The following is a 23,622-nucleotide window of genomic DNA, read 5'->3' on the forward strand; positions in this document are numbered from 1 at the left end:
CAGGGAGGACTCATTAAAAATGCTGACAATATTGGCTGAAAAAGGTTACAAGGTAGACATGGAAAAGTTACAGTACTGTCAAGAACAGGTACTTTACATTGGTCAGCTCATATCCCAACATGGAAGAAAGATTGCACCACAAAGAGCACAGGCCATTTCAAAAACGCCAGTGCCACAAACAGTGAGGGAACTGCAGCAGTTCCTGGGTCTGTGCAACTACTGTAGAGCATGGGTATTTGATTACAGCTCATACATAGGACCCCTGCTTGAGGCGTTAAAGGAAGCTAATAAAGGGGAGAAAAAGTTGGGGTGGACAATGGAAATGAAAGAGGCTTTTGATGAACTGAAAGATGCAATATCAACTGCTCCGGTACTGGCAACCCCAGACTATGAGCGACAATTCTTTATATTTTCACATTGCGACTCAGCAGTAATGAAAGCGGTGTTGGCTCAAAAAACACGCATGGGCTACAAACCAGTAGCATTTTACAGCGGCCACTTAGATCCGGTGATGTTAGGTCATTTCCCTTGCGAACAAGGTCTCGCCGCAGCTGCTTTTGCGGTAGAGAAAGCATCAGCAATCACCATGGGGTGCCCAACTACACTGTTTGTGCAACATGCACTATTTGCAATATTGAATAAACCTAAGTCCACCCTAACCACGCAAAGGGCATCAGGTTATGAGATCATCTTATCCAGAGCTGAACTATCAATTGTTAGATGTAGCACGGTCAACCCTGCAAGGTTCCTAGCAGAAGTAATTGAGGAAGGAGATTATGCCCACGACTGTACGCAAATAACTGAAATGTACTCATGTACTAGAAAGATTGAAGAGAACGCACTAGAGGGAGGTGAGCTCCTGTTCATTGATGGGTCATCAACTATCGACCAAAGGGATGGTATAAGGAGGACTGGGGCAGCAGTGGTAAAAATGATGGAGGTACCGGTGTGTGTGGCAATGAAATGTGTACAACTACCAAAGCATTATTCCGCTCAAGCAGCAGAATTAAATGCACTAATTTTGGCGTTGAAGGAAAGCTTTGACAAACGAGTGACCATATATTCCGACAGCGCATATGTTACGTCCACTGTCCACTCAGGGCTGTCGAAATGGAGAAGAAGAGGATTTAGGAGAGCTGATGGCACTCCAGTGCAACAAGCCCTCCTATTGGCTGAACTAATTGAAGCAATAAATGACCCCCAAGAATTAGCTTTGGTCAAATGCACCGCACACACCAATGGTGAAGACCACATTTCAAAACGGAATGCAGCAGCAGACACACATGCAAAGTATGCTGCTTATTTTGGTGAGATATGGAACCCCCCAGAGTCAGAGAGAGGGAGAGGGAGGGGAATGGCTAAGGAGATGTTGATAAGAGAAGGGTACACCCATCTCCCAACCACACAGATAATGGAGCTACAAGCGGCTGCACCAATGGCAGAAAAAGAAATATGGGTAAAAAGAGGATGCACAATGTCACCAACTGACCCACTATGGCGCCAGGGTGACACTGGGAAGATTGTAATGCCACTGGCACTATTGAACACCGCCCTGAGTCAACTACACCACCCAGCCCACACAGGCAAGGAAGTAATAGCAGCACGAATTAGGGAAGACTGGTTCTGCCCCGAGTTAAATTCTCATGTGTCAAATTTTATCAGCAATTTTCTCACATGTCAACAGTTTACGGCCGGTCACACTCTGAAGGTGATAAGAGGTACTATACCCCGGCCAGAGGGACCCTTCCGACATCTCCATATTGACTATGTTGATATGATCAACGTATGTCAAGGAAATAGGTATATGATTGTAGTAGTATGCCCATTCTCGAGGTGGATTGAAGCAGGGCCCTGTTCACACCCAGATGCATTCAGAGCAGCTAAATTCCTAGTGAGGGAGGTCTTCCCCAGGTGGGGAGTGTGCGAGGTACTGCGGTCAGATAATGGTCCACATTTCGCAAACGAAATGTTCCAGCACATCACATCCTTACTGAACATTAAGCATAAATTTGCATGTGCATACCACCCACAGGCCAACGGTGTATGTGAACGCCTGAATGGCCTATTAAAGGAGGCAATTGCAAAAATACAGCAAACAACAAAGAACAGTTGGTTGTATTGCCTTCCACTAGCCCTATTTGAGCTAAGGAATAGACCAGGTTCCGACCACCACCTCAACCCTCACGAGGTGGTTACCGGATGTCAAATGCGCCTTCCCCTAATGCCAACATCAAGAGCATTTACCGACCACGAGAGTACTGCAAATGTCCTTGGCGATGAAATGTACCAATATGTGTCTTCTTTGATTACTAGTGTAGTGTTTGTGTCTCAACAGCTCGAGCGCACGCGGGGCGGGTCTAACAGCGATCAACAAGAAGACGCGGATAAAGAATTGGAAAAGGAAAGACTGTGCAAAGTTGCTAAAGGTGACCACGTACTACTTCGCAATTTCAACAGAAAGTGGAACAGCCCACGCTTCACTGGCCCCCATCTGGTAGAGGAGGTATCAACGAGAGCAGTAAAGCTACAGGACAAACGTGCCTGGAACCACCTACACAACGTAAAGATCTGCCACTGGAAGAACATCAACAGCGTCACCAACGGAGGAAGAGACTTCTACCACAACTAACGGCCTAAGTGTCCCCATACCCTGCCACCCCTCAGATTCCCCAGAGACAACTACTAGAAAAGAAAGGGGTGATCCCCATACCGCCCACCCCATGGTTACACGATTAAAGAGTAAAGAGACTTCCGCCAGTTGAGCCCCAAACCCTCTGCCCATTGACCCCCTACCCACTTAGTAATAACTGAACTGAAGGACATTGTCTTGCACATATACACATGTAAACCCCTGAATGTTCTCTTTCTTTTCTCTCGCACATGCAGGTACAGCGTATTATTGTACTACTAAGAAAGTAGATAACTAACCAATTCACTGCCCAGGAGTAGATGGTACCCTCAGACGATAATTACCTGGAAGAATTGTCACACCAATTTGTATATGAAATAAAAAGGCCAACGTACCTGAAAAGAAGGAGGGTACGTGTCTATTACACAGCGTTCCTCTTGGCCATAGAACATTCAATGCCCCACCTCCAACCATACTTGCTTGCCCTAAGAGATAGATCGCTTAGATTGGCGTGGGAACAGCTCTTCGCCTGGGCACTGAATGACTACTTGATAGGGAGAGCTTAAAAAACGATAACTAACACTAATAACAGGCATATTAAGAATTTTCAGGCGGGCAACTGTAACGTCGCAAGAATAAGCTGCCGGACTGCAGCAAGATAAGAGCAAAATGCCGGTGAAATTAGCATCTGTAATAAAATTGATAGGGATTTTAATGATCACCGGGTTCTTGGCTGCCTCTGTATGGCAGTACAGCTATGCTATTAATATTATTGCTGTACCCAAACCTAATACACCCCCACCCTCAGCTGCAACAGGTGTTACGTCAGGTGGTATTAGTAAAATCCCACACAAGGAAAATAGAGTTAAACGCAGCACATACTCAGATAATAAAGGTATTGACAACTACATACAAGATTCAGCACACATCTCAAACAACATATGGTACCAACACATGACCCACATAGGTAAGCAGGCAACAGAAGACAGCTGCTACGTTTGCTCATTAATCCCATACGCTATGAGCGCTTCTCGAACATTTGTTGCCACGGAGATAGATGAAAATAGCTCGATGTATAATATACCTGGCACTGTTCCAGACGAAAGGTAGATTTCAAGGGACAGTGGTGCAACTGGTGTGGAAAACACGAGATACATATCCATATGAAAACAACTTCCTCAAGACTTATTTGAGTTACCACAAGAGCAGTTTACATGCTGAAGGATTCAGATACATAACAAGTGGTCCTGAAAAAGGAGAAACAAAGAAAGTTACACTACAGTACCTACCATGTTATTGGTACGCCACTGAAGTTCCTGGTAAAAACGGATGTTGGGAAAGACCACTGGTGATAATAACAGGGAAGGTGTACATGAACAACAAATGGGACATATGAGTGGTTGGCAGCAACATGGTAACAAGAGAAAATATTTCAACTATTGATGGACACAACCATAGATGTTGGATGACTTGGGTCAAGTACGTACCCATGCTCACGTGGATGGAGAAGGATGAAGACCCAATAACAATACTGCCGCTAACTGCGCCTAAGGTATGCTACCAACATAAAGGAGAAGTGGACGTAGGATACAACACCAACTGTGAAAGCGTGATGGAGTTACCTAAGGGGGGAGCAGGAACAGCAGTAGTAATGGACCATTACTGGGCCTGTGGAGACAAGGCGTACCACACACTGCCCCCTTTGTGGAATGGTGTATGCACAATAGTACACGTTAATGTACCATCACTAGTGGTGCCCCAGAAACATGTGAATGTGGCGAACTTCCCCAAAATGGATGAAGGAAACAAGAGGAAGAAGAGATCTGCACAGCTTCAGAAGGGGCCAGAGAACCGGAACAACGGCAAGAACACTGTCCTGAATAGGAAGAAAAGACAAGGAGAACCTCTGACAGGAAATTACCTGTGGGGAAGGTCGGAAACAGCACTCACTTCAATTCCGCCAGAACACAGACTATTCAGCAGAGCAGCAATGTTCTTCTCCTCAATAATACATCCGGGACTACAGGCTTACGCAAACGCAAAATGGCTCCAGATAACTAGATGGGAACTAATGATGACAATTAACTCTACAGTAAATGGATTCAACGCAATAAAGGATGAACTGCGAGCAGTGAGGATGGTGGCACTACAGAACAGATATGTACTGGACCTCCTCACAGCAATGGAAGGAGGAGTTTGCGCTAAGAAAGGACAATCATGCTGCACATTCATCCCTGCCAACGATGCTGACAATGGTACACTGACAGAAGCAGTTTTACAATTGGCCCAGATGCACTCAAAAATGATGGATGAAAGTAAAGGTGTGAAAAAGGATGAGAGCTGGTTTTCAATATTATGGACATGGATGCCATCTTGGCTGTCAGATGGACTGAAGATTATAGTTGGATGTACTATTTTGGCTGGAGCTACACTGATCATAATAAGATTTTGGAAGGCCCGGAAGGCACGCACCACAGACGAGATGATCGTAATGGTTGGTATGCACCTCTTGATGCCAACAGATGACGGCAAACACACAGGCACAATCATAAAAGAGAGAGAGACGTTGCGCAACCAGATTATCACCAACCACCTGGACCCACCATCTGTGAAGCTCGAGAACCCAAGAAACCCAAGGAGCTATATAGGGAAATGGGTATACTGCACTCCTGGAGGAACCTGTGCATATATGTATTGGTCATTTGAAGACCATGTTAACCACTATGGACATTTGGGAGGAATAACTAAAATATGGAGAGTAAGAGGAGATAAAGAAAAGGATTTGTTTGTGGTCGACAAGTCGACCAGAGGGGGGACTGAAGTGGGAGAATGGAAGAACAGGCTCCCGCCCTTCCCCTCTCGCGCTTGGCCTAGAGGATCACGGCCTAGACACCCGCCACGAGAAGAGTTTGCCTATCTACCAGACGACCAAATACCCTGGTACAGGAACATACGGATGTGCCCACCTGCCTGCCCAGCAGCCCGCCCTGTCCATGCCGACACCTGCGGCATGGATCAACTCGACTAAACCTACATGTCGTTAGAGATGCCATGACGACCTAGCCAACGGTCAGCACACCTGTGCAAACATGCGCACCGGACACTCCCACACCAATCCACACGAAGAACATACTCAGTGCTATGACGTAGGCAACAGACATACCCACGGACGTGCATCTTTATTATTTTCCACATAGGCTCTCAAAATGCAGAAACGCAAGACGCATAATGAACTTATCTGAAAAGGCTTGCTCACGCTTCTTCTAAGAACCATGTACCATAATGAAGAATATAACGGAGACACGATACTGAGGATAGAGCAATATGATACCGTAACCTAAAGCGCTCTGCATCAAACGGTTCCACCTATGCACCAGGCCCAAGTAGGCCGCAAGCAAAAGCTTCCATGAACATTGAATGAACAAGAGCTCGGTTGCTGACCCTGCAGAATGAGCCCGGCGAAAGCACACCGCCAAGGGCACGATGTTGCAATCTCGCATGCTGCAAGCCGACGCCAAGGTCGCACCTGAAAGATAAACCAGGCACACAGTGGGAAAAACAATATTAATTGTGCTGAATTTTGCCTCAAACACGGTCCCACCTCACGTGACGAAGCCAAACCTGACAGGATGCCAAGCCCAGGAGGAAGGAGACGCCTGAATCCCACGTTTCAAGACACAGGCAGATACAATTAAAAGACTCATTGGACATCTGCAGCAGTGGGAATAGTCGACCTCCCAACATATGAATAAATCCTCACATTGTTTACACCTACCCATAGTAAAACATTGTTGCAAATGACAGGTGCACCGCGAGCTGGGAACAGCGATAGTCTCAGACTTGGAGGCTCGCGAGCGGACCAATCAGAACATGGGGCTCTTATCACTGACGCCATTAACATTGACCAATCCTCAGAGGTCTTCATGTAACAATTTTCATGTATCAAATTGAAGGGACAGCCCAAGTATACCACCTGACTAACCCTCAACCACTAACACCGTTCTCTATATGTATGCTATACTAACCCTACCACTCGAGTAACCAATCCAGAGTGGAAATAGGTTTTTTGCTAAACTTTCTAAGGTGACGCAAGTAGCGCGTCATACTAAGGTAAAAAGGGCCTGCGAACCCCACGATTGTGTGTGTGTCAGGACGGACGCGTACGATCCTTGACCCATCCCTGCCGTTTTGTCTAATAAACAGCAGAGTCACCTTGCTTCTTGCGTGTGTCTCATACTCTATCTCTTTTGGAATATACGGGAGGAGTTGGGGCCTCCCTGCCCGGAGGTCTACGGACGGCCCGGCCGACCCCGGCTGAATTTCCCCCCTGACAAGTTGGAGGCACTGCTGAGATCTGTTTAAGATCTGCTTTTTTATTTTTTATTTTTTCCAGGTACTCCCGTTGCGAGAAGGCCCGGCGGCGCGGCCCCCTCTGCCGTTACCCCCTTCTGAGGACTACAGGACCATCGCGGAACTGCGAGAAGACTGGATAGCGCAATCCGGATATTGGCCTTCGGGAGCCGGTTCAGAAGTATCCCGCCCGCGGTTGGCGAGTGTCCAGACGTGGTCCAGACGAGGGGAGGTGGCGAGCCGCTTGGAGGGATGCACGCAGTCGAGCGGCCCCGCATCAAGAGAACTTGGTGAGCATGCCACGCACAACAAGCAATGTGAAATTGTGAGGGAGGGGGGAGGAATTAAATACGGGAGGTGGGAGGTGTTTCACAGGTGCTCGGCGAAGGTTTGACAATTTAGTGTAGACAATGAAATGAATGGTAGCCGAACGAGTGCGAGAGCAGTCGGCTACGTTACGCGAGAGAGGGAGGTGGAGCACGAAAACATCACGTGCGGCCGCTCGTAGACACTGATTGGCCTAGGTCGCGACCACATGTAAGGGTGTGTGTGTGGTTTCCTACGATTTGGCAATTATTGATCAATGAGTAGATGAGGATCCCTATTGTTCGAGCCAGAAACTCGATAGGTAGATGACGTTTCCCTGTAGGCGGTAGCTAGTTAGTTGCCCAATACGGAAGATAATTGGCTGGTTAAGCCCTCCTGTCGAGGGGCGTATCACACGCGAGGCGACGCAGTGTGCGCAGTCCGATTATATTATTGATTACCTTGTTCCAGGAGTGACAGGAAGACAGCTGTGAGGTTAACGGGGGTAGATTGCAAGTGTAATTTGGACTTAAAGAATATATGAAGAACTTACCAGTAGTTCGAAGAGATCGGTGACGTCACCAGTAGGGCTTTCACAGGATATCCCGAACATAAGGCATTTTTCTTTCTGAGAGTGGTGGGGAAGAGAACTGTGGTAAGGGAGTGGAAACGGAGATAGACGGTAATGAGTTGATCGGGGAAAGGCGAAACGGGGGACGTGGCTGCGCACGGAGAACGCCGGCCACGGCAGGTGTAGAAGAGGGAGGAGGAGCAAGTGAAAATAGGACGGCAGTATAAGAACGTCACAAGGGGCACGCAGCCGCACGGGGCTACGTGCGCCTCGGCCGCAGGGGGCCGTAAGGGTGTTGTGTAAAGGAAGAAAGAAAGAAGAAAATATACAAATGTAAATACTATATTTTAATAATTTTCCTTAGCGGACTATCGCAAGTCCCCAAACTTACGGGGCCAGGTAAAGATATAAGGCTGTATATTGTAAACTGCTAGTGAGATAACCGCTACCAAATAGGGGAAGGGTAACAAGTGGAGCGCTACTATGTCACACGGGACAGGATCGGGAGGGTGGGGGAACACCCTCACTACCCCACTACAACACATATGTACCACACTGTCACCCCATAGGGAGAAACTGATCAAGTATAGCATAGAATGGACACAGGGGACGGACAACAAAATGATAACACATGGCCGCCTAATGGTAGCTTCGATCCATATACCCAACATTCACTATTAAACCATCTGCATAATACATACAAAGGGAAGAAGTTGACACACCACGTGGAGGTGTTTAACTTATGGAGGATGTTCCAAGGGTCCCGACCAGGACCAAATGGAATGTTCACTGTGAGGGAAATACTGGAAGGAAAAGAGATTAAGGAGGAAGGAGAGAATGGGAAAAAGGGGAGTGAAGACCCAAAGAACACGGGGAACGGACAAGAGGGAGGAGAAAAGAATAATAACTCAAAAGAAAATGAAATAAAAAAGGAACAGAGCAACGATATACCCCTCGCAAAGGTAGTGAAAACAGAGGGAGGGGGGTTGTACCCTTTAAGGGAATTAGGAGAAATAGAAAGAGGACAGTTAAGGGCAGCTGAGGGGTACTCGAACCCGGCATACAGCCCGCCACCATATGTGGCTCATAGGAAGATGCCAACAGGGGAGGGGAGGACTGGAGAAGAACAAACTGTGGAAATAGGACATGATGAGTGGGTAGCTGCGCAGATACTATTAAAATTACGAGGTTCATTAACAGGAGAAGAGAAGGAGGTAGTAAGGAAAATAGACGAGGATAATACCAGGGAGAGTGGAATGAGAGGGGAAGAGCTTTTACGACAAAAGGAAGAGCTTTTGGAGGAACGACTAGCAGAGTAAAGGGACGAGCAGAATGAACTGATCAAACAGCTCGAGAGGGAGGAAAGAGAGAGAGCGAGGGAAAGGAAAGAAGATAAGAACGAATTAGAAAAAATAAGGGAAAGAACTGAGGAGCAAAGGAGAGAAGCTGAAAGGGTAAAAGCAGCAGCAGAAAGGGTATCAAGAGCAGTACTACGAGAGAGGAAAAGGGAAGAAGAAGAGAAAGAAAGAGAAATGGCAATGTGGAAGAAGAGATTACTATCAGAAACGACTAAGAAATACCAAGAAGGGAGGGTGATAGAGAGTATATTAGAAAGGGAGAGGGTGAGATGGGAAAGGAAGAAAGAAGATGAAAGGATATTGGAAAAGGTGAGTAGTGAAGTAATGGAGGAATTAAAAAGGAAAAGGGAGGAAATTGGTAGAGAGATGGAGGAGAGAAATGAAGGGGAAAGAGAAGATAGGAGAAGGGAGAGTGAAGTAAGGGGGAATGTATATAGAGACACAGAAGTAGCAACAACATCAGCGCAAAGGGGAGCGGTTGGTAAAGGAGAAAAGGGAGAACCGGACCTAATAGACTTAAAAACAGTAACAATCAAGGGAAAAAAGACAGAGTGGGGGCTGCCGTTTATGAATGACTTTTGTAGTGAGGAAGAAGAAGGAATGGAGAAGGAAGGAAGAAACAGTGAAAGGGAAAGCCTAGATAAACTATACACCACCCGGACCAATACACCCTCACCATGGATCTGTAGGAGAAAGGATGAACTGGAGAGAAGTGAGGAGGAAGAGCAAGGAATAGCGGAAAGACAGACACATGAAGCCACACCGTCACCATCACACCCTCTCCCATCCCACCCTACATGCTCAACCACCCCACGCTCATTACGTACAATCAAACTTGCGCCCTTCACAAACGAACTGACACCCTATGCACATGCCCACATTAAATACAGGAAATGATGGAAGAAGGGGAAAAGATGGAGAAGAAAGAGTTACGAACGAAATTGACGATGTAGGAGTGAGGGAAGAAGAGGAGGGGTGTGAGGACTCGATTTTATGGGACCCAAGGGGTAAAACGAGACACAACTTAATGCCACTTCTGGAGAGGGGAGGGGTTAGACCACAGTACGTCCCTTGGAAGCATACAGACAAAGAAAATATAAAGTGCAGGCTCCCATCATTAAGTGGAGGTGCGGGTAAATGGATATATGAAATGGAAAAACACACCACAGGACAGAAACTAGCAGTGGGAGATGTAAAGGGCCTTCTAATATCGATATTAGGGGATGCAGCGGATGACATTTGGAAGAGAGCGGGATTCCCTGGGGTAACAATAGCAAACACATCGCATGATGGGGCACCATTCGCAAACTGCAGATATGCACTATGGCAGGCACTGAGGGTACAGTACCCAGACACATCAGACATAGGAGCAATTACCTCACGCAAGATGCGTGAGAACGAAGATCCTGTTGATTATATCCAGGAAATCCAAGAGAAGTGGCGCATGGAAACTAGAGAACAATGGGACAAAACACCAACAATATTTTATCATATACTAGTACAAGGGCTCCCAGAAGGAGTTCGGAAACAACTGAAGAAAGTAGTGGGAATGGAAGCAAAAGCATGGCCAGAAATACAACTGACAATAGTGCATCATTGCAGGACATGGCAAGGAAAAATGAAACAAAAGGAAGAGGACAGGAAAACGGAAGAGGCTAAACTAGTACAGAAAAAAGTTACTAAATACACAATGGAAGGGGCACTAATAACTACACCTACAACAATGACCCAAAGCCCCACACAAGTAGTGGCTGCACAAGATCCCTCCCAAATACCACCGTCACAGACTATAACACAACAGGTGCCGCCACTCCAACCATACATGACCAACATGGGAGGAGGATACTCAATGCCAGGAGCTGGGTATTATAATTACAACAGGGGAAGAGGAGGAATTATGAGAGGGAGAGGATACGGATATAACACACAACAGCAGGTGGGAGGACTTAGAAATTCCTACCCCACCGGGCAACCAGTATACCAGGACAACACAGGAAGCATTCCATGGCAGAGTAGGGAACCACCGGTATGTTGGAGTTTTGGATTGATAGGGCACATGTCACGCACGTGTAGAGTAAGACCAGGAACACCATCATGGAGCGAACAAGGACAACCAAGGCCCACACAGGAACAGCCGGGCACACAGCAACAGCAGACGTTGCAACAGGGAAATGAACAGCAACAACTAATAACACAACAACAGCCAGAGACATATTTACTGCCACAACAACAGGTAGCGATAACACAGCAACCCCAAGCACAACAAACACAACTGGGTAGGGTGACGGTCCTGGGACACAACCCTTACACAGGAAATGGTCAATCGTTGTACCCTCAATAGGACAGCCCACAGACGGCCTTGGTGTGTCCCATCCTGTCGGTAACACCTAATAGTGTGGAGGAACCATGCATAGAGGTAACGATAGGTGACAAAAAATTATCATTCCTTGTTGACACCGGGGCGACCCGGTCTTGCATAAGGGAAGGTAAATTTAAGATGTCGGGCGAAGCCATGAACACCCAAGGATTCTCTGGGGCTAGAGGGTTGGTTCCTTTTACTGATAACATTCCCTTATCTATAGGAGATTATGACATGTCAGTCCCACTTTTATATTATAGTGCCTCACCAGTAAATATACTGGGGAGAGACATAATGAACAGGTTGAATATGACGATCTCCTTTACGGAGGAAGGCATAATTTGCTCTACTCCAGGAATTAACATGCTCACAGCACGACAGATTATGCAAGCATACTGCGGACAGACAGCGATTAGGGCTGAGCCAGTAGATGGCGAACTCTTCCAGTACGGGACAGACATGGCATTTGCATGGATGCCAGGGATAGAGGGAAAGATCTGGAGGAGGCCAGCAGCCTATTTGTTCAGACCAGAAACACCAGTCAATGAACCAGATGGAAAGGTGGTTCCAATGGACATTAAGAGCAATATAGCAACAGCTGATTACATTGCTGTACATGCCCAAGACAGAGAAGGAAGAGCATGGAGGGCAGTGATAGCACTAGCAGAAGGATGTAGACTCACCCAGGTGTCAGATGAGGAGCTGTTCTCAGAAGAAAAGGAGGAAGGTGAAATGTTGTTTATGATGAGTGTGGAAATATGGCTAAGAGTGGCGTACAAACAAGTAGCACAGAAAATTGCAATGGCACTTGAGGCACCCACATCCACCCCAGTTCCCTTTTTTGAGGAGGATATGACAAAAGTACCCACATCATTATGGACTACTAGCCCCTATGACGTGGGGTGCATAAAAAGTATAGGGGGAGTAAGGATAAAATTGAAAAAAGGTGCAATACTCCCCAGAGTGAAACAGTACCCACTATCAAAAGCGGCAGATGAGGGCATATATGAAACCATAACGGCCCTTATAGATAATGGCATATTGGTCCCCTCAGAATCACCATGTAACACAGCTGTATACCCAGTGCGTAAGGCTAGAGGGGGGTCTTGGCGCTTCATACAGGATCTCAGGCCCTTGAACAACATAGTAGAAGCAGAATACCCCATAGCCGCAAACCCGGCCACAATACTGTGTGGCATTCCAGCAGAAGCTATCTAGCAGGTACTAGAAGTGTGTGGTGTAAACATTTTTAGTAAAAACATTAACAAGGACCCAAAAATGGTTAAAAAAGACAGTATCAAATTTTAATAGTAAACATATCATTAAGATTAAAACCTCAATTAAATAAATAGGTAAGTAATACAGGCATAGTCAAATCCCATGTGCAAAGGCAAAAATAGGGAATACATAACAGGCTCAGGGGCCAGTTAAAAAGATGTTGTAACAATCATACGACCACTGTGGGTACTTTCCAAAGTAACAAGGTACCCTATCCAGATATGGATAAATGTGTCATCAGTTATACTCTCTGTCTAGAGTTCAGAGAAATGTCTCGACATGTTTCTGTTCCTAAAGAGCGAGGTGCGGAACATTCATCAGGAGGAAATGAATAACAGTATCGCCTATTTAACAATTGGGATAGAAAGCATTAATGCCGCTACAGTATCATAGCACCTGCAAGAAAATAAAAACAACAATCATCAAAAATAAACTAGTAGATAGTTATATATTTTGGAAAGTTCAGAGTATGAACTGGGCAACTGATAAAGGGACATAGTTACCTTATAGTGTGCCTGTGGGGGCTCTCTACTATGAATAGTAGGAATAGGGTAGTCAAAGTCACGACCCTAAAGATATAAAAAGATAATAGTCAATGTATCAGTTATCACAAGCACCTAGTAGTACTCAGAAACACACAACAGCTATCAGAGTGGGGAAGGACACTAAATCACCTCGTGAGCGTGAATAGTCTCAGCGTTAATTGGGAAGAACTCCCCTGGTAATGCCCACATGTCAGCAGGGGGCTGTATATAAGCCACCAGACCCCCGGGGGCATAAACCAGTGAGGGACAGCCAGGTCTCAACCGAACACCCGTGTATAGCAAGTAAAGAAAGAATATAACACTATATGCTCATGCCTCGTGAAGACTAGAATGAGACCGAGTTTAATAACAGGAGGAGATGCCGGGATGGGCGCAGGATAGGTAAGCCGTAGGGGCCGGGGTCGCCAAAAAGAACGAGTACCAAAAGAGGTAGAGGTCAACCTACTAGACGGCAAAATAATGGAGGAAGGAGGCCTAATCAGGGTCGTTTTTTATACCAGGCCCAGAACAGAAGCAATTGGGACGACGGTTCGAGACAAACCAGAAGCGGGAGTCGCTTCTAATCAACCTGTCGAATTATTTACCCACTACGATGGAACAACAAGTGCTGAACAAAGGCCTAGGTTATGTCATAACGAAAGAGCACGACCCATTCGAATTCCAGATAGAATTCAAAAAACTGATGAGAAAAATCCATCTAAAAGAATTTTTTTCTTCCTCTGATGACGTCATGGTTGAGGGCCCAAATAATTGCACCGGGCTTCGGAATCCATCTACGTTCCACCCTCCCTCCCAAAGTTTCTCTCCAGAATCATTAGTATTTGAAAGGAAAGTCACTGCTGAGGTCACTGCCCTCGAAGCCAAACACCGCAGAACCTTTCACAATCTTTCCAACCAGGAACGCAAAGCTTTAGATTCTCTATCCTCTAATCCATCCATCATCATTAAGAAAGCGGATAAAGGTGGAGGGATTGTTATACTCAACCGCACCGATTATATCGATGAATGTGAAAGACAACTTAGCAATACTTCGTACTACCACCTACTCACTCACGATCCCACACTTGAACTCCAACATTTAGTGGCTGACAAAGTGGGCAAAGCAAAAGATCGTGAATGGATTTCTAAACAGGAAGCAGACTTCCTTGTGAATAAGAAACCTTCCATTCCCACGTTCTACACCCTTCCTAAGGTCCATAAAACTCTCCTGAACCCTCCTGGTCGTCCCATTGTAGCAGGCATAGACTCTGTCTTGGAACCACTGTCTACTTTTGCGGACCACTACCTGAAAACATATGTACTAAAAATGCAATCGTATCTTAAAGATTCCAGAGATGTAATTAACAGCTATGAAAATCTAGAGTTTGACCCTCTATCTAACCTTCTTATAGGTTTAGATATTGTTTCCCTCTATACTAATATACCTCAACAGGCGTCTCTGGATACTTTTGAAGAAATATTACTGACCCGAGTAGATAATGATCCCGTACCGACCTCATTTATCCTCTGGTGTGTAGAACTCGCCTTAAGACGCAACTACTTCGAGTTCAATGGGAAATTTTACCAACAAGTTGAAGGCACTGCGATGGGTGCCACGATGGCCCCGAGCGTAGCTAACCTTTATGTTGAAACATTTGAGAAATTACATATCTACAACATCAGTAACCCTTTCAATAATAACATTACCAAGTGGAGTCGTTACATTGACGATATCCTCGTAGTGTGGAAAGGTTCACGGGATGATGCTAACAACTTTTTCACCTGGCTTAATGGTCTTAACCCCCATCTAAAATTCACTATGACTTGTAGTAACGAGTCTACTAACTTTCTCGACTTAACCATCTACCCTCTGAATGGGATCTTAAAAATAAAACCTTATCATAAACCAACAGATAAGAACTCTCTCCTGGACTACTCTAGTCATCATATTAAACATCTACGCGACAACCTCCCCTTTGGACAATTTCTTCGTCTAAAGAGAAATAGTTCGGATAAAGAGACCTATGAGGATGAGGCATTTGCCCTGAGTAAGAAGCTCAGACAGAGAGGTTATCCGAAAAAACTAATAAATAAATCAGCCAAAAGGGCATTCAATAATAATCGAGAGGCGTTGCTAGAACCACAACTCAAGAAACCTAAAGAGGATCGGATTGTCTGTGTGAACACCTTTACGGACCAGAGCTTTGAAATTACCAATATCATAAAGAAAAACTGGAAAATCTTCAGAACCGCAACCCAACCGATTCCGATGCCCATTTTCGCCTACAAAAGAAGTACCACCATTGGCAATATAGTGAGTAACAGTAAATTGAAATTGGTCAATAATTCGGAACCCAAATTAACCTCACTCTGGGGGCTCCCAGAAGCTACTGGACACTACCCTTGTGGCTCTTGTGGCGTTTGTAAATTAACCACAAGAACGAAAGAAGTTGATGTTGGTCTTTCAAAGCCCTGGAACCAAAAGAGTTTAACTAACTGCAACACTGACTTTGTTGTATACATGATTACCTGTAGATGTGGATTGCACTATGTTGGCAAGACTATCAGAAAAGTAAAAACCCGCATAATGGAACACCGGAGCTGTTTGAAGAACAGTACTGAAAACGCTCCCCTTGTGAAACACTTCAACCTTTTGAAACACAAGTATGAAGACTTCACCTGGACGATTCTGTTGGTTGTGAAAGGACTTTCGAACACAGCACGAGAAAAGAAGCTGTTGAAAATGGAACAAAAGATGATTTTTACACTACACAGCGATGTTAATGGACTCAACGAGTCGATTGAGTGGCATAAAATATAATGGCCTTGCTATCTATCTATGCATTTTTTATCAATCTTTCTGATGCCAATGTTGGCACCCCTACCCCACACCCTATAACCTATAGGTCTTGATTCTTGGTCCCTCGAGTGAGTCCACCTTACCCTCACCCCCAGATTTTTACTAATCTCCTCTAGTCTGAGTTGTTCCATCATTGTATTTGGACACTCTGTACACTTGGTATCTCGGGTGCATGTCCCCTGCTCGCACTTTCTGTTGATTTTCACTATTGTGTAAGATGGCCGCCGAGCTTTACATACTTCCTACACTTGTTTCTAGATACATGAACACAAAAGAAGGACTAACCCGTGGTTCCCTTGACTACGTACTTGCATCGGCACCTTCGCGCTGCTAGTGGACACTGTGTTTAGGTCCTTGCGAGCGAGCTGTTTGCCGTGTCCCCTCTCCCGCATGGGGTAAGTCACCTTACTATGTATGACTCTACATTTTGTGGCTCCCTCCGTGTCGCCACCTAGGAACGGTGTTGCGGAGGCTTCGTGTCTCCATTGATCTTACCGCACTTCTTTGTTATTTATTTATCTACAGTGCGGATAGTAATGTATCTCCCTCGTTGACACACTGTTGCCCGACTCAAGGTATGATACATCTTGACACTCAAGGTGTTGGCTACTGGGCACTCGTTCTTTTTGGCGACCCCGGCCCCTACGGCTTACCTATCCTGCGCCCATCCCGGCATCTCCTCCTGTTATTAAACTCGGTCTCATTCTAGTCTTCACGAGGCATGAGCATATAGTGTTATATTCTTTCTTTACTTGCTATACACGGGTGTTCGGTTGAGACCTGGCTGTCCCTCACTGGTTTATGCCCCCGGGGGTCTGGTGGCTTATATACAGCCCCCTGCTGACATGTGGGCATTACCAGGGGAGTTCTTCCCAATTAACGCTGAGACTATTCATGCTCACGAGGTGATTTAGTGTCCTTCCCCACTCTGATAGCTGTTGTGTGTTTCTGAGTACTACTAGGTGCTTGTGATAACTGATACATTGACTATTATCTTTTTATATCTTTAGGGTCGTGACTTTGACTACCCTATTCCTACTATTCATAGTAGAGAGCCCCCACAGGCACACTATAAGGTAACTATGTCCCTTTATCAGTTGCCCAGTTCATACTCTGAACTTTCCAAAATATATAACTATCTACTAGTTTATTTTTGATGATTGTTGTTTTTATTTTCTTGCAGGTGCTATGATACTGTAGCGGCATTAATGCTTTCTATCCCAATTGTTAAATAGGCGATACTGTTATTCATTTCCTCCTGATGAATGTTCCGCACCTCGCTCTTTAGGAACAGAAACATGTCGAGACATTTCTCTGAACTCTAGACAGAGAGTATAACTGATGACACATTTATCCATATCTGGATAGGGTACCTTGTTACTTTGGAAAGTACCCACAGTGGTCGTATGATTGTTACAACATCTTTTTAACTGGCCCCTGAGCCTGTTATGTATTCCCTATTTTTGCCTTTGCACATGGGATTTGACTATGCCTGTATTACTTACCTATTTATTTAATTGAGGTTTTAATCTTAATGATATGTTTACTATTAAAATTTGATACTGTCTTTTTTAACCATTTTTGGGTCCTTGTTAATGTTTTTACTAAAAATGTTTACACCACACACTTCTAGTACCTGCTAGATAACTCTGTCTCCTGATACCCTTATCATTATCCTCCCGGACATAGACAGAGTATACACTGCCAATTTTCTTTAGAATAGTAGTATACCGGGTTTCCTCTCCTTGTAAGTTATTCCAGCAGAAGCATCACGATTTACAGTGATCGACCTTAAAAATGCTTTTTTCTCAATACCATTGCACCCAGACTCACAAGATCTGACAAGCTTCACTTAGAGAAACACAAAGTGGAAACGCACCAGATTGCCACAAGGGTACTGCGAATCACCCTCAATTTTCAACAGAGTAATACAGATGGATTTGGGTAACATTGAAGTGGAAAGCACAGTGTTACAGTATGTCGACGACATAATAATTTGCAGTACAAACGAAAGAACATGCAGGGAGGACTCATTAAAAATGCTGACAATATTGGCTGAAAAAGGTTACAAGGTAGACATGGAAAAGTTACAGTACTGTCAAGAACAGGTACTTTACATTGGTCAGCTCATATCCCAACATGGAAGAAAGATTCACAAAGAGCACAGGCCATTTCAAAAACGCCAGTGCCACAAACAGTGAGGGAACTGCAGCAGTTCCTGGGTCTGTGCAACTACTGTAGAGCATGGGTATTTGATTACAGCTCATACATAGGACCCCTGCTTGAGGCGTTAAAGGAAGCTAATAAAGGGGAGAAAAAGTTGGGGTGGACAATGGAAATGAAAGAGGCTTTTGATGAACTGAAAGATGCGATATCAACTGCTCCGGTACTGGCAACCCCAGACTATGAGCGACAAGTCTCTATATTTTCACATTGCAACTCAGCAGTAATGAAAGCGGTGTTGGCTCAAAAAACACGCATGGGCTACAAACCAGTAGCATTTTACAGCGGCCACTTAGATCCGGTGATGTTAGGTCATTTCCCTTGTGAACAAGGTCTCGCCGCAGCTGCTTTTGCGGTAGAGAAAGCATCAGCAATCACCATGGGGTGCCCAACTACACTGTCTGTGCAACATGCACTATTTGCAATATTGAATAAACCTAAGTCCACCCTAACCACGCAAATGGCATCAGGTTATGAGATCATCTTATCCAGAGCTGAACTATCAATTGTTAGATGTAGCACGGTCAACCCTGCAAGGTTCCTAGCAGAAGTAATTGAGGAAGGAGATTATGCCCACGACTGTACGCAAATAACTGAAATGTACTCATGTACTAGAAAGATTGAAGAGAACGCACTAGAGGGAGGTGAGCTCCTGTTCATTGATGGGTCATCAACTATCGACCAAAGGGATGGTATAAGGAGGACTGGGGCAGCAGTGGTAAAAATGATGGAGGTACCGGTGTGTGTGGCAATGAAATGTGTACAACTACCAAAGCATTATTCCGCTCAAGCAGCAGAATTAATTGCACTAATTTTGGCGTTGAAGGAAAGCTTTGACAAACGAGTGACCATATATTCCGACAGCGCATATGTTACGTCCACTGTCCACTCAGGGCTGTCGAAATGGAGAAGAAGAGGGTTTAGGAGAGCTGATGGCACTCCAGTGCAACAAGCCCTCCTATTGGCTGAACTAATTGAAGCAATAAATGACCCCCAAGAATTAGCTTTGGTCAAATGCACCGCACACACCAATGGTGAAGACCACATTTCAAAAGGGAATGCAGCAGCAGACGCACATGCAAAGTATGCTGCTTATTTTGGTGAGATATGGAACCCCCCAGAGTCAGAGAGAGGGAGAGGGAGGGGAATGGCTAAGGAGATGTTGATAAGAGAAGGGTACACCCATCTCCCAACCACACAGATAATGGAGCTACAAGCGGCTGCACCAATGGCAGAAAAAGAAATATGGGTAAAAAGAGGATGCACAATGTCACCAACTGACGCACTATGGCGCCAGGGTGACACTGGGAAGATTGTAATGCCACTGGCACTATTGAACACCGCCCTGAGTCAACTACACCACCCAGCCCACACAGGCAAGGAAGTAATAGCAGCACGAATTAGGGAAGACTGGTTCTGCCCCGAGTTAAATTCTCATGTGTCAAATTTTATCAGCAATTTTCTCACATGTCAACAGTTTACGGCCGGTCACACTCTGAATGTGATAAGAGGTACTATACCCCGGCCAGAGGGACCCTTCCGACATCTCCATATTGACTATGTTGATATGATCAACGTATGTCAAGGAAATAGGTATATGATTGTAGTAGTATGCCCATTCTCGAGGTGGATTGAAGCAGGGCCCTGTTCACACCCAGATGCATTCAGAGCAGCTAAATTCCTAGTGAGGGAGGTCTTCCCCAGGTGGGGAGTGTGCGAGGTACTGCGGGCAGATAATGGCCCACATTTCGCAAACGAAATGTTCCAGCACATCACATCCTTACTGAACATCAAGCATAAATTTGCATGTGCATACCACCCACAGGCCAACGGTGTATGTGAACGCCTGAATGGCCTATTAAAGGAGGCAATTGCAAAAATACAGCAAACAACAAAGAACAGTTGGTTGTATTGCCTTCCACTAGCCCTATTTGAGCTAAGGAATAGACCAGGTTCCGACCACCACCTCACCCCTCATGAGGTGGTTACCGGACGTCAAATGCGCCTTCCCCTAATGCCAACATCAAGAGCATTTACCGACCACGAGAGTACTGCAAATGTCCTTGGCGATGAAATGTACCAATATGTGTCTTCTTTGATTACTAGTGTAGTGTTTGTGTCTCAACAGCTCGAGCGCACGCGGGGCGGGTCTAACAGCAATCAACAAGAAGACGCGGATAAAGAATTGGAAAAGGAAAGACTGTGCAAAGTTGCTAAAGGTGACCACGTACTACTTCGCAATTTCAACAGAAAGTGGAACAGCCCACGCTTCACTGGCCCCCATCTGGTAGAGGAGGTATCAACGAGAGCAGTAAAGCTACAGGACAAACGTGCCTGGAACCACCTACACGACGTAAAGATCTGCCACTGGAAGAACATCAACAGCGTCACCAACCGAGCAAGAGACTTCTACCACAACTAACGGCCTAAGTGTCCCCATACCCTGCCACCCCTCAGATTCCCCAGAGACAACTACTAGAAAAGAAAGGGGTGATCCCCATACCGCCCACCCCATGGTTACACGATTAAAGAGTAAAGAGACTTCCGCCAGTTGAGCCCCAAACCCTCTGCCCATTGACCCCCTACCCACTTAGTAATAACTGAACTGAAGGACATTGTCTTGCACATATACACATGTAAACACCTGAATGTTCTCTTTCTTTTCTCTCGCACATGCAGGTACAGCGTATTATTGTACTACTAAGAAAGTAGATAACTAACCAATTCACTGCCCAGGAGTAGATGGTACCCTCAGACGATAATTACCTGGAAGAATTGTCACACCAATTTGTATATGAAATAAAAAGGCCAACGTACCTGAAAAGAAGGAGGGTACATGTCTATTACACAGCATTCCTCTTGGCCATAGAACATTCAATGCCCCACCTCCAACCATACTTGCCTGCCCTAAGAGATAGATCGCTTAGATTGGCGTGGGAACAGCTCTTCGCCTGGGCACTGAATGACTACTTGATAGGGAGAGCTTAAAAAACGATAACTAACACTAATAACAGGCATATTAAGAATTTTCAGGCGGGCAACTGTAACGTCGCAAGAATAAGCTGCCGGACTGCAGCAAGGTAAGAGCAAAATGCCGGTGAGATTAGCATCTGTAATAAAATTGATAGGGATTTTAATGATCACCGGGTTCTTCGCTGCCTCTGTATGGCAGTACAGCTATGCTATTAATATTATTGCTGTACCCAAACCTAATACACCCCCACCCTCAGCTGCAACAGGTGTTACGTCAGGTGGTATTAGTAAAATCCCACACAAGGAAAATAGAGTTAAACGCAGCACATACTCAGATAATAAAGGTATTGACAACTACATACAAGATTCAGCACACATCTCAAACAACATATGGTACCAACACATGACCCACATAGGTAAGCAGACAACAGAAGACAGCTGCTACGTTTGCTCATTAATCCCATACGCTATAAGCGCTTCTCGAACATTTGTTGCCACGGAGATAGATGAAAAAATAGCACGATGTATAATATACCTGGCACTGTTCCAGACGAAAGGTAGATTTCAAGGGACAGTGGTGCAACTGGTGTGGAAAACACGAGATACATATCCATATGAAAACAACTTCCTCAATACTTATTTGAGTTACCACAAGAGCAGTTTACATGCTGAAGGATTCAGATACATAACAAGTGGTCCTGAAAAAGGAGAAACAAAGAAAGTTACACTACAGTACCTACCATGTGATTGGTACGCCACTGAAGGTCCTGGTAAAAACGGATGTTGGGAAAGACCACTGGTGATAATAACAGGGAAGGTGTACATGAACAACAAATGGGACATATGAGTGGTTGGCAGCAACATGGTAACAAGAGAAAATATTTCAACTATTGATGGACACAACCATAGATGTTGGATGACTTGGGTCAAGTAAGTACCCATGCTCACGTGGATGGAGAAGGATGAAGACCCAATAACAATACTGCTGCTAACTGCGCCTAAGGTATGCTACCAACATAAAGGAGAAGTGGACGTAGGATACAACACCAACTGTGAAAGCGTGATGGAGTTACCTGAGGGGGGAGCAGGAACAGCAGTAGTAATGGACCATTACTGGGCCTGTGGAGACAAGGCGTACCACACACTGCCCCCTTTGTGGAATGGTGTATGCACAATAGTACACGTTAATGTACCATCACTAGTGGTGCCCCAGAAACATGTGAATGTGGCGAACTTCCCCAAAATGGATGAAGGAAACAAGAGGAAGAAGAGATCTGCACAGCTTCAGAAGGGGCCAGAGAACCGGAACAACGGCAAGAACACTGTCCTGAATAGGAAGAAAAGACAAGGAGAACCTCTGACAGGAAATTACCTGTGGGGAAGGTCGGAAACAGCACTCACTTCAATTCCGCCAGAACACAGACTATTCAGCAGAGCAGCAATGTTCTTCTCCTCAATAATACATCCGGGACTACAGGCTTACGCAAACGCAAAATGGCTCCAGATAACTAGATGGGAACTAATGATGACAATTAACTCTACAGTAAATGGATTCAACGCAATAAAAGATGAAATGCGAGCAGTGAGGATGGTGGCACTACAGAACAGATATGTACTGGACCTCCTCACAGCAATGGAAGGAGGAGTTTGCGCTAAGAAAGGACAATCATGCTGCACATTCATCCCTGCCAACGATGCTGACAATGGTACACTGACAGAAGCAGTTTTACAATTGGCCCAGATGCACTCAAAAATGATGGATGAAAGTAAAGGTGTGAAAAAGGATGAGAGCTGGTTTTCAATATTATGGTCATGGATGCCATCTTGGCTGTCAGATGGACTGAAGATTATAGTTGGATGTACTATTTTGGCTGGAGCTACACTGATCATAATAAGATTTTGGAAGGCCTGGAAGGCACGCACCACAGACGAGATGATCGTAATGGTTGGTATGCACCTCTTGATGCCAACAGATGACGGCAAACACACAGGCAAAATCATAAAAGAGAGAAAGACGTTGCGCAACCAGATTATCACCAACCACCTGGACCCACCATCTGTGAAGCTCGAGAACCCAAGAAACCCAAGGAGCTACATAGGGAAATGGGTATACTGCACTCCTGGAGGAACCTGTGCATATATGTATTGGTCATTTGAAGACCATGTTAACCACTATGGACATTTGGGAGGA

The sequence above is a fragment of the Ambystoma mexicanum genome, chromosome 3q, assembly GCF_040938575.1.
Source record: "Ambystoma mexicanum isolate Mex_15411 chromosome 3q, UKY_AmexF1_1, whole genome shotgun sequence".
Classification (NCBI taxonomy): Eukaryota; Metazoa; Chordata; class Amphibia; order Caudata; family Ambystomatidae; genus Ambystoma; species Ambystoma mexicanum.